Raw genomic sequence first — 17,418 nt, 5'->3', positions numbered from 1 at the left:
GTTATGGTTGAGATGAGATCTTGTTCTGGTGATGGTTAGCTGAGATATTGTTCTTGTGATGGTTAGCTGAGGTATTGTTCCGGTGGTGGTTAGCTGACATATTGTTCTGGTGATGGTTAGCTGAGGGATTGTTCTGGTGCTGGTTAGCTGAGATATTGTTCTGGTGATGGTTAGCTGTGGTATTGTTCTGGTGCTGGTTAGCTGAGATATTGTTCTGCTGATGGTTAGCTGAGGTATTGTTCTGGTGGTGGTTTACTGAGATATTGTTCTGGTGATGGTTAGCTGTGGTAATATTCTGGTGATGGTTAGCTGAGATATTGTTCTGGTGATGGTTGAGCTGAGATATTGTTCTGGTTATGGTTGAGATGAGATCTTGTTCTGGTGATGGTTAGCTGAGATATTGTTCTTGTGATGGTTAGCTGAGATATTGTTCTTGTGATGGTTTGCTGAGGTTTTGTTCTGGTGATGGTTAGCTGAGGTATTGTTCTGGTGATGGTTAGCTGAGATATTGTTCTGGTGATGATTAGCTGAGATATTGCTCTGGTGATGGTTAGCTGAGGTATTGTTCTGGTGTTGGTTAGCTGAGGTATTGTTCTGGTGCTGGTTAGCTGAGATATTGTTCTGGTTATGGTTGAGATGAGATCTTGTTCTGGTGATGGTTAGCTGAGATATTGTTCTTGTGATGGTTAGCTGAGATATTGTTCTTGTGATTGTTTGCTGAGGTTTTGTTCTGGTGATGGTTAGCTGAGGTATTGTTCTGGTGATGGTTAGCTGAGATATTGTTCTGGTGATGGTTAGCTGAGGTATTGTTCTGGTGTTGGTTAGCTGAGGTATTGTTCTGGTGATGGTTAGCTGAGGTATTGTTCTGGTGATGGTTAGCTGAGGTATTGTTCTGGTGTTGATTAGCTTTGGTATTATTCTGGTGATGATTAGCTGAGATATTGTTCTGGTGGTGGTTAGCTGAGATACTGTTCTGGTGATGGTTAGCAGCGGTATTGTTCTGGTGATGGTTAGCTGTGGTATTGTTCTGGTGATGATTAGCTGAGATATTGTTCTGGTGATGGTTAGCTGAGGTATTGTTCTGGTGGTGTTTAGCTGAGATACTGTTCTGGTGATGGTTAGCAGCGGTCTTGTTCTGGTGATGGTTTGCTGAGATATTGTTCCGGTGATGGTTTGCTGAGATATTGTTCCGGTGATGGTTTGCTGAGAAATTATTCTGGTGATGGTTAGCTGAGGTATTGGTCTGGTGGTGGTTTGCTGAGATATTGTTCTGGTGGTGGTTTGCTGAGATATTGTTCTGGTGATGGTTAGCTGAGGTATTGGTCTGGTGATGGTTAGCTGAGGTATTGGTCTGGTGATGGTTTGCTGAGATATTGTTCTGGTGATGGTTAGCTGAGGTATTGGTCTGGTGGTGGTTAGCTGAGGTATTGTTCTGGTGATGGTTAGCTGAGATATTTTTCCGGTGATGTTTAGCTGAGATATTTTTCCGGTGATGGTTAGCTGAGGTATTGTTCTGGTGATGGTTTGCTGAGATATTGTTCTGGTGGTGGTTAGCTGATATATTGTTCTTGTGATGGTTAGCTGAGATATTTTTCCGGTGATGGTTAGCTGAGATATTTTTCCGGTGATGGTTAGCTGAGGTATTGTTCTGGTGATGGTTTGCTGAGATATTGTTCTGGTGATTGTTAGCTGAAATATTGTTCTGGTGATGGTTAGCTGAGGTATTGATCTGGTGATTGTTAGCTGAGGTATTGTTCTGGTGATGGTTAGCTGAGGTATTGTTCTGGTGATGGTTAGCTGTGGTATTGTTCCGGTGATGGTTTGCTGAGATATTTTTCCGGTGATGGTTAGCTGAGATATTGTTCCGGTGATGGTTAGCTGAGATATTGTTCCGGTGATGGTTAGCTGAGATATTGTTCTGGTAATGTTAGCGGAGATATTGTTCTGGTGATGGTTAGCTGATATATTGTTCTTGTGATGGTTAGCTGAGATATTTTTCCGGTGATGGTTAGCTGAGATATTGTTCCGGTGATGGTTAGCTGAGATATTGTTCTGGTGGTGGTTTGCTGAGATATTGTTCTGGTAATGTTAGTGGAGGTATTGTTCTGGTGATGGTTTGCTGAGATATTGTTCTGGTAATGTTAGCGGAGATATTGTTCTGGTAATGTTAGCAGAGATATTGTTCTGGTGATGGTTAGCTGAGGTATTGTTCTGGTGATGGTTAGCTGAGATATTGTTCTGGTGCTGGTTAGCTAAGATATTGTTCTGGTGATGGTTCGCTGAGATATTGTTCTGGTGATGGTTAGCTGAGATATTGTTCTGGTGATGGTTAGCTGAGATATTGTTCCAGTGATGGTGAGCTGAGATATTGTTCTGGTGGTGGTTAGCTGAGATATTGTTCTGGTGATGGTTTGCTGAGATTTTGTTAAGGTGATGGTTAGCTGAGATATTGTTCTTGTGGTGGTTAGCTGAGATATTGTTAAGGTGATGGTTAGCTGAGATATTGTTCTGGTGATGGTTAGCTGAGATATTGTTCTGGTGGTGGTTAGCTGAGATATTGTTAAGGTGATGGTTAGCTGTGGTAATATTCTGGTGATGGTTAGCTGAGATATTGTTCTGGTGATGGTTGAGCTGAGATATTGTTCTGGTTATGGTTGAGATGAGATCTTGTTCTAGTGATGGTTAGCTGAGATATTGTTCTGGTGATGGTTAGCTGAGATATTGTTCTGGTGGTGGTTAGCTGAGATATTGTTAAGGTGATGGTTAGCTGTGGTAATATTCTGGTGATGGTTAGCTGAGATATTGTTCTGGTGATGGTTGAGCTGAGATATTGTTCTGGTTATGGTTGAGATGAGATCTTGTTCTGGTGATGGTTAGCTGAGATATTGTTCTTGTGATGGTTAGCTGAGATATTGTTCTTGTGATGGTTTGCTGAGGTTTTGTTCTGGTGATGGTTAGCTGAGGTATTGTTCTGGTGATGGTTAGCTGAGATATTGTTCTGGTGATGATTAGCTGAGATATTGCTCTGGTGATGGTTAGCTGAGGTATTGTTCTGGTGTTGGTTAGCTGAGGTATTGTTCTGGTGCTGGTTAGCTGAGATATTGTTCTGGTTATGGTTGAGATGAGATCTTGTTCTGGTGATGGTTAGCTGAGATATTGTTCTTGTGATGGTTAGCTGAGATATTGTTCTTGTGATTGTTTGCTGAGGTTTTGTTCTGGTGATGGTTAGCTGAGGTATTGTTCTGGTGATGGTTAGCTGAGATATTGTTCTGGTGATGGTTAGCTGAGGTATTGTTCTGGTGTTGGTTAGCTGAGGTATTGTTCTGGTGATGGTTAGCTGAGGTATTGTTCTGGTGATGGTTAGCTGAGGTATTGTTCTGGTGTTGATTAGCTTTGGTATTATTCTGGTGATGATTAGCTGAGATATTGTTCTGGTGGTGGTTAGCTGAGATACTGTTCTGGTGATGGTTAGCAGCGGTATTGTTCTGGTGATGGTTAGCTGTGGTATTGTTCTGGTGATGATTAGCTGAGATATTGTTCTGGTGATGGTTAGCTGAGGTATTGTTCTGGTGGTGTTTAGCTGAGATACTGTTCTGGTGATGGTTAGCAGCGGTCTTGTTCTGGTGATGGTTTGCTGAGATATTGTTCCGGTGATGGTTTGCTGAGATATTGTTCCGGTGATGGTTTGCTGAGAAATTATTCTGGTGATGGTTAGCTGAGGTATTGGTCTGGTGGTGGTTTGCTGAGATATTGTTCTGGTGGTGGTTTGCTGAGATATTGTTCTGGTGATGGTTAGCTGAGGTATTGGTCTGGTGATGGTTAGCTGAGGTATTGGTCTGGTGGTGGTTTGCTGAGATATTGTTCTGGTGATGGTTAGCTGAGGTATTGGTCTGGTGGTGGTTAGCTGAGGTATTGTTCTGGTGATGGTTAGCTGAGATATTTTTCCGGTGATGTTTAGCTGAGATATTTTTCCGGTGATGGTTAGCTGAGGTATTGTTCTGGTGATGGTTTGCTTAGATATTGTTCTGGTGGTGGTTAGCTGATATATTGTTCTTGTGATGGTTAGCTGAGATATTTTTCCGGTGATGGTTAGCTGAGATATTTTTCCGGTGATGGTTAGCTGAGGTATTGTTCTGGTGATGGTTTGCTGAGATATTGTTCTGGTGATTGTTAGCTGAAATATTGTTCTGGTGATGGTTAGCTGAGGTATTGATCTGGTGATTGTTAGCTGAGGTATTGTTCTGGTGATGGTTAGCTGAGGTATTGTTCTGGTGATGGTTAGCTGTGGTATTGTTCCGGTGATGGTTTGCTGAGATATTTTTCCGGTGATGGTTAGCTGAGATATTGTTCCGGTGATGGTTAGCTGAGATATTGTTCCGGTGATGGTTAGCTGAGATATTGTTCTGGTAATGTTAGCGGAGATATTGTTCTGGTGATGGTTAGCTGATATATTGTTCTTGTGATGGTTAGCTGAGATATTTTTCCGGTGATGGTTAGCTGAGATATTGTTCCGGTGATGGTTAGCTGAGATATTGTTCTGGTGGTGGTTTGCTGAGATATTGTTCTGGTAATGTTAGTGGAGGTATTGTTCTGGTGATGGTTTGCTGAGATATTGTTCTGGTAATGTTAGCGGAGATATTGTTCTGGTAATGTTAGCAGAGATATTGTTCTGGTGATGGTTAGCTGAGGTATTGTTCTGGTGATGGTTAGCTGAGATATTGTTCTGGTGCTGGTTAGCTAAGATATTGTTCTGGTGATGGTTCGCTGAGATATTGTTCTGGTGATGGTTAGCTGAGATATTGTTCTGGTGATGGTTAGCTGAGATATTGTTCCAGTGATGGTGAGCTGAGATATTGTTCTGGTGGTGGTTAGCTGAGATATTGTTCTGGTGATGGTTTGCTGAGATTTTGTTAAGGTGATGGTTAGCTGAGATATTGTTCTGGTGGTGGTTAGCTGAGATATTGTTAAGGTGATGGTTAGCTGAGATATTGTTCTGGTGATGGTTAGCTGAGATATTGTTCTGGTGGTGGTTAGCTGAGATATTGTTAAGGTGATGGTTAGCTGTGGTAATATTCTGGTGATGGTTAGCTGAGATATTGTTCTGGTGATGGTTGAGCTGAGATATTGTTCTGGTTATGGTTGAGATGAGATCTTGTTCTAGTGATGGTTAGCTGAGATATTGTTCTTGTGATGGTTAGCTGAGATATTGTTCTTGTGATGGTTTGCTGAGGTTTTGTTCTGGTGATGGTTAGCTGAGGTATTGTTCTGGTGATGGTTAGCTGAGATATTGTTCTGGTGATGATTAGCTGAGATATTGCTCTGGTGATGGTTAGCTGAGGTATTGTTCTGGTGTTGGTTAGCTGAGGTATTGTTCTGGTGCTGGTTAGCTGAGATATTGTTCTGGTTATGGTTGAGATGAGATCTTGTTCTGGTGATGGTTAGCTGAGATATTGTTCTTGTGATGGTTAGCTGAGATATTGTTCTTGTGATTGTTTGCTGAGGTTTTGTTCTGGTGATGGTTAGCTGAGGTATTGTTCTGGTGATGGTTAGCTGAGATATTGTTCTGGTGATGGTTAGCTGAGGTATTGTTCTGGTGTTGGTTAGCTGAGGTATTGTTCTGGTGATGGTTAGCTGAGGTATTGTTCTGGTGATGGTTAGCTGAGGTATTGTTCTGGTGTTGATTAGCTTTGGTATTATTCTGGTGATGATTAGCTGAGATATTGTTCTGGTGGTGGTTAGCTGAGATACTGTTCTGGTGATGGTTAGCAGCGGTATTGTTCTGGTGATGGTTAGCTGTGGTATTGTTCTGGTGATGATTAGCTGAGATATTGTTCTGGTGATGGTTAGCTGAGGTATTGTTCTGGTGGTGTTTAGCTGAGATACTGTTCTGGTGATGGTTAGCAGCGGTCTTGTTCTGGTGATGGTTTGCTGAGATATTGTTCCGGTGATGGTTTGCTGAGATATTGGTCTGGTGATGGTTAGCTGAGGTATTGGTCTGGTGGTGGTTTGCTGAGATATTGTTCTGGTGGTGGTTTGCTGAGATATTGTTCTGGTGATGGTTAGCTGAGGTATTGGTCTGGTGGTGGTTAGCTGAGGTATTGTTCTGGTGATGATTAGCTGAGGTATTGGTCTGGTGGTGGTTTGCTGAGATATTGTTCTGGTGATGGTTAGCTGAGGTATTGGTCTGGTGGTGGTTAGCTGAGGTATTGTTCTGGTGATGGTTAGCTGAGATATTTTTCCGGTGATGTTTAGCTGAGATATTTTTCCGGTGATGGTTAGCTGAGGTATTGTTCTGGTGATGGTTTGCTGAGATATTGTTCTGGTGGTGGTTAGCTGATATATTGTTCTTGTGATGGTTAGCTGAGATATTTTTCCGGTGATGGTTAGCTGAGATATTTTTCCGGTGATGGTTAGCTGAGGTATTGTTCTGGTGATGGTTTGCTGAGATATTGTTCTGGTGATTGTTAGCTGAAATATTGTTCTGGTGATGGTTAGCTGAGGTATTGATCTGGTGATTGTTAGCTGAGGTATTGTTCTGGTGATGGTTAGCTGAGGTATTGTTCTGGTGATGGTTAGCTGTGGTATTGTTCCGGTGATGGTTTGCTGAGATATTTTTCCGGTGATGGTTAGCTGAGATATTGTTCCGGTGATGGTTAGCTGAGATATTGTTCCGGTGATGGTTAGCTGAGATATTGTTCTGGTAATGTTAGCGGAGATATTGTTCTGGTGATGGTTAGCTGATATATTGTTCTTGTGATGGTTAGCTGAGATATTTTTCCGGTGATGGTTAGCTGAGATATTGTTCCGGTGATGGTTAGCTGAGATATTGTTCTGGTGGTGGTTTGCTGAGATATTGTTCTGGTAATGTTAGTGGAGGTATTGTTCTGGTGATGGTTTGCTGAGATATTGTTCTGGTAATGTTAGCGGAGATATTGTTCTGGTAATGTTAGCAGAGATATTGTTCTGGTGATGGTTAGCTGAGGTATTGTTCTGGTGATGGTTAGCTGAGATATTGTTCTGGTGCTGGTTAGCTAAGATATTGTTCTGGTGATGGTTCGCTGAGATATTGTTCTGGTGATGGTTAGCTGAGATATTGTTCTGGTGATGGTTAGCTGAGATATTGTTCCAGTGATGGTGAGCTGAGATATTGTTCTGGTGGTGGTTAGCTGAGATATTGTTCTGGTGATGGTTTGCTGAGATTTTGTTAAGGTGATGGTTAGCTGAGATATTGTTCTGGTGGTGGTTAGCTGAGATATTGTTAAGGTGATGGTTAGCTGAGATATTGTTCTGGTGATGGTTAGCTGAGATATTGTTCTGGTGGTGGTTAGCTGAGATATTGTTAAGGTGATGGTTAGCTGAGATATTGTTCTGGTGGTGGTTAGCTGAGATATTGTTCTGGTGATGGTTAGCTGAGATATTGCTCTGGTGATGGTTAGCTGAGATATTGTTCTGGTGATGGTTAGCTGAGATATTGTTCCAGTGATGGTTAGCTGAGATATTGTTCTGGTGGTGGTTAGCTGAGATATTGTTCTGGTGATGGTTAGTTGAGATATTGTTCTTGTGATGGTTAGCTGAGATATTTTTCTGGTGATGGTTAGCTGAGATATTGTTCCGGTGATGGTTAGCTGAGATATTGTTCTGGTGGTGGTTTGCTGAGATATTGTTCTGGTAATGTTAGTGGAGGTATTGTTCTGGTGATGGTTTGCTGAGATATTGTTCTGGTAATGTTAGCGGAGATATTGTTCTGGTAATGTTAGCAGAGATATTGTTCTGGTGATGGTTAGCTGAGGTATTGTTCTGGTGATGGTTAGCTGAGATATTGTTCTGGTGCTGGTTAGCTGAGATATTGTTCTGGTGATGGTTCGCTGAGATATTGTTCTGGTGATGGTTAGCTGAGATATTGTTCTGGTGATGGTTAGCTGAGATATTGTTCCAGTGATGGTGAGCTGAGATATTGTTCTGGTGGTGGTTAGCTGAGATATTGTTCTGGTGATGGTTTGCTGAGATTTTGTTAAGGTGATGGTTAGCTGAGATATTGTTCTGGTGGTGGTTAGCTGAGATATTGTTAAGGTGATGGTTAGCTGAGATATTGTTCTGGTGATGGTTAGCTGAGATATTGTTCTGGTGGTGGTTAGCTGAGATATTGTTAAGGTGATGGTTAGCTGAGATATTGTTCTGGTGGTGGTTAGCTGAGATATTGTTCTGGTGATGGTTAGCTGAGATATTGTTCTGGTGATGGTTAGCTGAGATATTGTTCCGGTGATGGTTAGCTGAGATATTGTTCTGGTGGTGGTTAGCTGAGATATTGTTCTGGTGATGGTTAGCTGAGATATTGTTCTGGTGGTGGTTAGCTGAGATATTGTTCTGGTGATGGTTAGCTGAGATATTGTTCCAGTGATGGTTAGCTGAGATATTGTTCTGGTGATGGTTAGCTGAGATATTGTTCCAGTGATGGTTAGCTGAGATATTGTTCTGGTGATGGTTAGCTGAGATATTGTTCTGGTGGTGGTTAGCTGAGATATTGCTCTGGTGATGGTTAGCTGAGATATTGTTCCAGTGATGGTTAGCTGAGATATTGTTCTGGTGATGGTTAGCTGAGATATTGATCCGGTGATGGTTTGCTGAGATATTGTTCTGGTGATGGTTACCTGAGATATTGTTCTGGTGATGGTTAGCTGAGATATTGTTCTGGTGGTGGTTAGCTGAGATATTGTTCTGGTGATGGTTTGCTGAGATTTTGTTCTGGTGATGGTTTGCTGAGATTTTGCTCTGGTGGTGGTTAGCTGAGATATTGTTCTGGTGATGGTTAGCTGAGATATTGTTCTGGTGATGGTTAGCTGAGATATTGTTCTGGTGGTGGTTAGCTGAGATATTGTTCTGGTGATGGTTAGCTGAGATATTGTTCCAGTGATGGTTAGCTGAGATATTGTTCTGGTGATGGTTAGCTGAGATATTGTTCTGGTGGTGGTTAGCTGAGATATTGTTCTGGTGATGGTTAGCTGAGATATTGTTCTGGTGATGGTTAGCTGAGATATTGTTCCAGTGATGGTTAGCTGAGATATTGTTCTGGTCGTGGTTAGCTGAGATATTGTTCTGGTGATGGTTTGCTGAGATTTTGTTCTGGTGATGGTTTGCTGAGATTTTGTTCTGGTGGTGGTTAGCTGAGATATTGTTCTGGTGATGGTTAGCTGAGATTTTGTTCTGGTGATGGTTTGCTGAGATTTTGTTCTGGTGGTGGTTAGCTGAGATATTGTTCTGGTGATGGTTAGCTGAGATTTTGTTCTGGTGATGGTTTGCTGAGATTTTGTTCTGGTGATGGTTAGCTGAGGTATTGTTCTGGTGATGGTTAGCTGAGATATTGTTCTGGTGATGGTTAGCTGAGATATTGTTCTGGTGATGGTTAGCTGAGGTATTGTTCTGGTGATGGTTCGCCGAGGTATTGTTCTGGTGATGGTTAGCTGAGGTATTGTTCTGGTGATGGTTAGCTGAGATATTGTTCTGGTGATGGTTTGCTGAGGTATTGTTCTGGTGGTGGTTAGCTGAGATATTGTTCTGGTGATGATCTGAAGAGATATTGTTCTGGTGATGGTTTGCTGAGATATTGTTCCGGTGATGGTTAGCAGAGGTTTTGTTCTGGTGGTGGTTTGCTGAGATATTATTCTGGTGTTGATTAGCTTTGGTATTATTCTGGTGATGGTTAGCTGAGATATTATTCTGGTGATGGTTTGCTGAGATATTGTTCTGGTGATGGTTTGCTGAGATATTGTTCTGGTGGTGGTTTGCTGAGATATTATTCTGGTGATGGTTAGCTGAGATATTGTTCTGGTGATGGTTTGCTGAGATATTGTTCTGGTGGTGGTTTGCTGAGATATTATTCTGGTGATGGTTAGCTGAGATATTGTTCTGGTGATGGTTTGCTGAGATATTGTTCTGGTGGTGGTTTGCTGAGATATTATTCTGGTGATGGTTAGCTGAGATATTGTTCTGGTAATGGTTTGCTGAGATATTGTTCTGATGGTGGTTTGCTGAGATATTGTTCTGGTGGTGGTTTGCTGAGATATTATTCTGGTGGTGGTTTGCTGAGATATTATTCTGGTGATGGTTAGCTGAGATATTGTTCTGGTAATGGTTTGCTGAGATATTGTTTTGGTGGTGGTTAGCTGAGATATTGTTCTGGTGATGGTTTGCTTAGATATTGTTCTGGTGGTGGTTTGCTGAGATATTATTCTGGTGATGGTTAGCTGAGATATTGTTCTGGTAATGGTTTGCTGAGATTTTGTTCTGGTGATGGTTTGCTGAGATATTGTTTTGGTGGTGGTTTGCTGAGATATTATTCTGGTGATGGTTAGCTGAGATATTGTTCTGGTAATGGTTTGCTGAGATATTGTTCCGGTGGTGGTTAGCTGAGATATTGTTCTGGTGATGGTTAGCTGAGATATTGTTCTGGTAATGTTAGCGGAGATATTGTTCTGGTAATGGTTTGCTGAGATATTGTTCCGGTGATGGTTAGCTGAGATATTGTTCTGGTGATGGTTTGCTTAGATATTGTTCTGGTGGTGGTTAGCTGAGATATTGTTCTGGTGATGGTTTGCTTAGATATTGTTCCGGTGATGGTTAGCTGAGATATTGTTCTGGTGATGGTTTGCTTAGATATTGCTCCGGTGATGGTTTGCTGAGACATTATTCTGGTGATGGTTGCTGAGATATTGTTCTGGTGATGGTTTGCTGAGTTATTGTTCTGGTGGTGGTTTGCTGAGATATTGTTCTGGTGGTGGTTAGCTGAGATATTGTTCTGGTGATGGTTAGCTGAGATATTGTTCTGGTGATGGTTTGCTTAGATATTGTTCTGGTGATGGTTTGCTTAGATATTGATCCGGTGATGGTTAGCTGAGATATTGTTCTGGTGATGGTTTGCTTAGATATTGTTCCGGTGATGGTTAGCTGAGATATTGTTCTGGTGATGGTTTGCTTAGATATTGTTCCGGTGATGGTTAGCTGAGATATTGTTCTGGTGATGGGTTGCTTAGATATTGTTCTGGTGATGGTTAGCTGAGATATTGTTCTGGTGATGGTTAGCTGAGATATTGTTCTGGTGATGGTTTGCTTAGATATTGTTCTGGTGATGGTTAGCTGAGATATGGTTCTGGTGATGGTTAGCTGAGATATTGTTCAGGTGGTGGTTAGATGAGATAATCGACTTTCCTTTAAAGTGTAACCTATTTCAATGCCATCTTCGCTGTCAGCTTTTAAGAAGTTAAATGTAAGATGCCAGCTTCCCTTTTTAAGTGTTTAATGCAGGTTTCCAACCAATAAAATAAAAATCCTCATTTAGCAGAGCACATTTTCTTGACAAGAGCACCAAGAGTCTGCAAAGGGATATTGACAGGTTAAGTGAGTGGGCAAGGAGGTGATAGATGGAGTATAATGTGGGCAAGTGTGAGTGTATTCACTTGGTGGTCAGAATGGAAAAAAAGACTATTTTTAAAAGGATGAGAAACTTCTAAATGTTGATGTTCAGAGAGACTTGGCTGTATTCATACAAGAATCACAGATAGTTAGCATGCAGGTACAGAAAGCTATTGGAAATGCAAGTAGTATGTTGGCCTTTATTGTAAGGGGATTGGAGTACAAGAGTAAGGACGTCTTACTAGGATTGTACAGGGCTTTGGTGAGACTACACCTAGAGTACTGTGTGCAGATTTATTCACCTTATCTAAGGAAGGAGATATTTGCCTTAGAGGGGTTGCAATGAAACTTCACTGGATTAATTCCTGGGATAAGAGGGTTGTGCTATGAGGAGAGGCTGATTAAATTGGGCATATACTCTCTGGAGTTTAGAAGAATGAGAGGAGATCTCATTGAAACAAACACAATTCTGAAGGGGCTTGACAGGGTAGATACTGAGAGGTTGGTTTCCATGGCTGGTGAGTCGAGGGGTCACTGTCTCAGGACGAAGGGTTGATCATTAGGACTGATATAAGGAGAAAATATTTCATGCACAGGGTTGTGAATCTTTGAAATTCTCTGCTCCAGATATTCAGTTGTTGAATATATTCAAGACTGAGTTTGATAGATTTTGGACTCTAAGGGAATCAAAGGGATTTGGGGATCGAGCAGGAAAGTGGAGTTGAGATCAAAGATCAGCCATGATCTTATGGAGTGTCAGAGCAGGCTCTAGGGGCTGTATGGCCTACTCCTGTTCCTGTTATGTTCTTACACAGTTTGTTTATTTCAAAGCATCTATACCATAGACTAAAGTTCTACATTAATCATTCGTAGTCGATGTCTGTTCTATCCAGCACACCCTGCAGTCCAGTCAATAAGCAGACATCTGAAGTGGGATAGATCCCCTTTATTAATGTTCCATATTACATCTCTGGTTGTGTTTCCCAAACAACCCATACTCCATTGACTACTTGTGGCTACTATAGTTCAGTATGATTATTAACTCTCAACTCTGCAAAATGTCCAACAGAGAATGGAGAGACAGAGAGGTTTAGGGAGGGAATTCCAGAGCTTTGGGCCCAGGCAGATGTAGGTTTGGCTGCCAATGGTGGAGAGATTAAAACTGGGAGATGGGCAAGGGGCAAGAATTGGATGGGTGCAGTGATCTGAGAGGTTTAGGAAATAGCAACATAGGAATATCGAAGGCGGAGTAGGCTTGTCAGCAAAGTTAAAGCCCATGGAATAAAAGGGTCAGTGGCAGCATGGATACGAAATTGGATGAGTGACAAGAAACGGAAAGTAGAGGTGAATTATTGCTTTTTGTTCAGGAGGAAGGTACATCATGGGGTTCCCCAGGGGGTCATATTAATATATTAATAACCTTGACTCGGGTGCACAGAGCACAATTTCAAAATTTGCAGATGACACAAAACTTGGAAATACTGTGAACTGTGAGGAGGTTAGTGATAAACTTCAATGTAACATAGACAGGCTGGTGGAATGAATAGACATGTGGCAGATGAAATTTAATGCAGAGAAGTGTGGAGTGACACATTTTGGTAGGAAGAATGAGGAGAGGCAATATAAAATAAAGGGTACAATTTAGAAGTTGGTGCAGGAGCAGAGGGACCTGGGTGTATATGTGCACAAATCATTGAAGGTGACAGCACAGGTTGAGAAAGTGGTGAATAAAGTATCTGGGATCCTGAGCTTTATAAATAGAGGCACAGAGTACAAAAGCAAGGAAGTTATGATGACCTTTATAAAACATTGGTTTGGACTCAACTGGAGTGTTGTGCTAATTCTGGGCATTACACTTTAGGAAGGATGTGAAGGCATTAGAGAGGGTGTGAGAATGGTTCCAGGGATGAGAAACTTTAGTTACGAGGATAAATTGGAGAAGCTGGGGTTATTCAACTTAGAGAAGAGAAAGTTGAGAGGAGATATGATGGAGGCATTCAAAATCATGAGGGATCTGGAGAGAGTAGATAGAGAGAAACTGTTCCTATTGGCAGAAGGTGATTTAAGGTGAATGGCTAAAGGAATTCGGATAATTATCTAAACAGAAGAAATTTGCAGGGCTTTGGGGAAAAGGTGAGGGATGGGACTAACAGTTTCTCTTGCAGAGAGCCAGTATGGACATGACAGCCCGAATGGCCTCCTTCTGTTCTATAACCATCCTATGATACGCTTGTGTGTAGATCTGTTTTTGTATGCTGAGTGTGTGTGTGTTTGGACAGGGTCTATGTGTGTGTACATGTGTGTATGCATGAGCATGTGTGTACTTGTATGTACGTGTGTATGTTTAGGTGTCTCTATGTATGTGTGTGCACACAGGTATGTATCAGTGAAAGGTATTTTGTTGTATCTTGTATTTATACCTCCTTGTTCTGGACTTGCCCACAAGCAGAAACAATTTCTCCACATCCGAGATAGCCACTAACAGATCAAGTAAGGAATTTTTTTACACGGATCGTGGTGAGATTGTGGAACTTGCTGCTCCATGGACTGGTTGAAGCAGAGAGGATTGATGCATTGAAGGGGAGCCTTGATGTATACATCACGAAGCAGGAAATAGAGGAGTACAGGGGCAACATGGGAAGAGGTAATTAGAGGGAGAGGAGACTTGTGAGGAGCATAAACACTGGTACAGACCAGCTAGGCCGAATGGCCTGTTCCTCTGCTGTAAATTCCAGGTAATTGTTCTTTAAAGGTTTGTTACTAGGAGGTGGGCGTCACTGGAAACCAGATTTAGTTGCCCAGATTCTCCTTGAAAATGTGATGGTGAGCCACCTTCTTGAATCGCTAGAGTCTGTGTGCTGAAGGTGCTCCCACAGTGTTGTTGGGAGGGAGCTTTCTACCCAGTGACGATGAAGATGCAGCAGTTGATATATTTCCAAGGCAGGAGGCCGTGTGAACTGTAGGGACCTTGGAGGTGATGGTATTCTCATGCAAACTGAAACACAAAGCATTAATCACAGAGACAGCTGGGTCACTCCTCATTTCACAGCCTCATTCATTCATCCCATTTGAGAAATTAATATTTTACAGTCTCACTGAGGCACTTTCATTAATGAAAGTGTTTTAGCAACACTCAAAAAACAGTATTTAGTAAACCAAGGACACAATGATACAATTTACTTGCAAAGGCTTTACTGCATCAGGAAATATCAATACAGGGCTCCCTGGTGAGGGAGTGGGCAAATGCACCATCTGCAGTGGTACCGTGCCCCACACACAGTGCAGGAAGACCCCACGCTCTCAGCATCAGCCTGTGCTGGATTTGCTGATCTCACTGGGATCAGCAGTACTGGGCACTAAAATCACCCAGGAATTGGGGAAAAATTAAATTTTCCTGTGCAAATCTTAGCTCTTAGACAGAAGGTCATGAGTTCAAGCCCATTCCAGAGACTTCAGTGTGTAATTCAGGCCAACACTCCCAGTGTAGTACTGAAGGAGTGCTGCACTGTCAGAGGGTCAGTACTGAAGCAGTGCTGCACTGTCAGAGGGTCAGTACTGAGGGAGTTCTGCACTGTCAGAGGGTCAGTACTGAGGGAGTTCTGCATTGTTGGAGGGTCGATATTGAGGGAACACTGCACAGTTATGAATATACGAACATACTGCTAGGAAAGTGTTTCCATTTTTTGTTAGATTTTTTTGAGGACTCATATTTAAAGTGTGCAAATGGATTCATTTTGGGAAACTGAAGATTTCATAGATGTTGGACTTTGTTTTTTGTTGAAAATTCACTGAAAGAACACTGAGAGGTCTTGTTTGAAAACAACCTTCACTAGATATCACATACCTTAAGCTCAATAACCAACAGAAACCTTGGTGACTCAGCTGAGATGTTTACTGAGAAGTGACATGCCAAGATTTATGAGGGTCAGGAGGTGGTTTCGCTTCTGAGATATAGTTTTGGTTCAGTTAGGATGTGGACAGTGTTGAAAAGCAGTTGGATTTATAGCCTGCTGAAAAGAAACCCCCAGCTCATTTTCCTGCACCTCTCTAAGAGACCCAGAGAAATCCAGTGTGTCAGCATCTCTTTCTCTACCTCTTTGAAAAAACCCTGCAAATCCAGAGCATAATAATTGAAGCCCCTGATGCCACACTTCTCCTGGAAAGCCTACCAAACTAATTATCGACATCTCCAGAACAAACTGCTCCAGAAAAGATCCCAGTGACCCGTCACCATAATACCTGGATGTCAGACCAAAAGGGACCACTGACATCTTTCCATATCTTCTCTTTTCTCCTTCAAGAATTAGCATGTATTTGCCAAAGAATTTTGTCTTTTTTTGTAAAAGGCCTCGACAGAGAGAATTTATTTTTTTCATTGTGTGTGGGATATTTAAAAAGGGAACTTTCATATTTCAATCTGTGTGTTAATGCTTTGCTTCATTATTGGATAAATCTTGTTTTATAAAAAACTGATAATTTTGTTGTTTAGTAAACAAACCTGGTTTGTGCATTTTATTCTGAGATAAGAGTAGAGTGTATGATTGACCGTATCGGTAACTAGGTAAACATTTAAATATATGTTGTGACCTGTGGAGAAGTGGAACTAGAAAAGACTGTGCACTCCACCCACCTCGGTCGTAACAATACAAATTAGAAGCAGGAGGAGGTCACTCGACCCCTTGAACCTGCTCCGCCTTTCAACAGGATCATGGCTGATCTGATTTTAACCTCAACTCCACATACCCGCCTACCCCGGATAACCTTTCACCCCCTTGCTTATCAACAATCTATCTATGTCTGCCTTAAAAATATTTAAAGACTCTGCTTCCACCTTTTGAGGAAGAGAATTCCAAAGACTCACGACTCTCTGAGAGAAAAATTTTCTCCTCATCTCTGTCTTAAATGTGTGACCCCCTTATTTTTAAACAGTGACCCCTTGTTCCAGATTCTCCCACAAGGGGAAACATCCTTTCCACATCCACCCTCTCAAGACCCCTCAGGATCTTATATGTTTCAATCAAGTTGCCTCTTACTGTTCTAAACTCCAGCGGATACAAGCCCAGCCTGTCAGACCGTTTCTCATAAGACAACCCGCCCATTCCAGGTATTAGTCGATTAAACTTTCTCTGAACTGCTTCCAATGCATTTACAGCTTTACTTAAATAAGGAGACCAGTTGGAGGATCAGTGCTGATGAGTGCTGCACTGGAAGGGGATCAGTAGTGAGGGATGGCTGGACTGTTGGAGCGGCAGTACTGAGTGAATGCTGTAGCGTTGAAGGATCAATACTGAGGGAATGATGCAATGTCGGATGGTCAATTCTGAGGGAACACTGCACTGTCGGAGCGACAATATTGAAGGAGCGCTGCACTCTCAGAGGGGGAGTACTGAGGGAGTGCTGAAATGTCAGAGGGTCAGTACTGAAGGAATGCTGCATTGTCAGAGGATCAGTACTTAGGGAGTGGGACACTGTTGGAAGATCAGTACTGAAGGAGCACTGCACCCTCAGAGGGGGAGTACTGAGGGAGTGCTGAAATGTCAGAGGGTCAGTACTGAAGGAATGCTGCATTGTCAGAGGATCAGTACTTAGGGAGTGGGACACTGTTGGAAGATCAGTACTGAAGGTGCACTGCACTCTCAGAGGGGGAGTACTGAGGGAGTGCTGCACTGTTGGAGGGTCAGAACTGAGAGAGTGCTGCACTGTCGGAGGGTCAGTACTGAAGGAGCACTGCACTCTCAGAGGGGGAGTACTGAGGGAGTGCTGTACTGTTGGAGGGTCAGTACTGAGAGAGTGCTGCACTGTCAGAGGGTCAGTACTGAGGGTGTGCTGCACTGTCAGTGAGTCAGTACTGAGAGAGTACTGCACTGTCAAAGGGGGAGTACTGAGGGAGTGCTGCACTGTCAGAGGGTCAGTACTGAGGGAGTGCTGCACTGTTGGAGGGTCAGTACTGAGGGAGTGCTGCACTGTCAGAGGGTCAGTACTGAGGGAGTGCTGCACTGTTGGAGGGTCAGT

Source organism: Heterodontus francisci, chromosome 11 (genome assembly GCF_036365525.1).
Source record: "Heterodontus francisci isolate sHetFra1 chromosome 11, sHetFra1.hap1, whole genome shotgun sequence".
Lineage (NCBI taxonomy): Eukaryota > Metazoa > Chordata > Chondrichthyes > Heterodontiformes > Heterodontidae > Heterodontus > Heterodontus francisci.
This window is presented reverse-complemented; position numbering follows the sequence as displayed.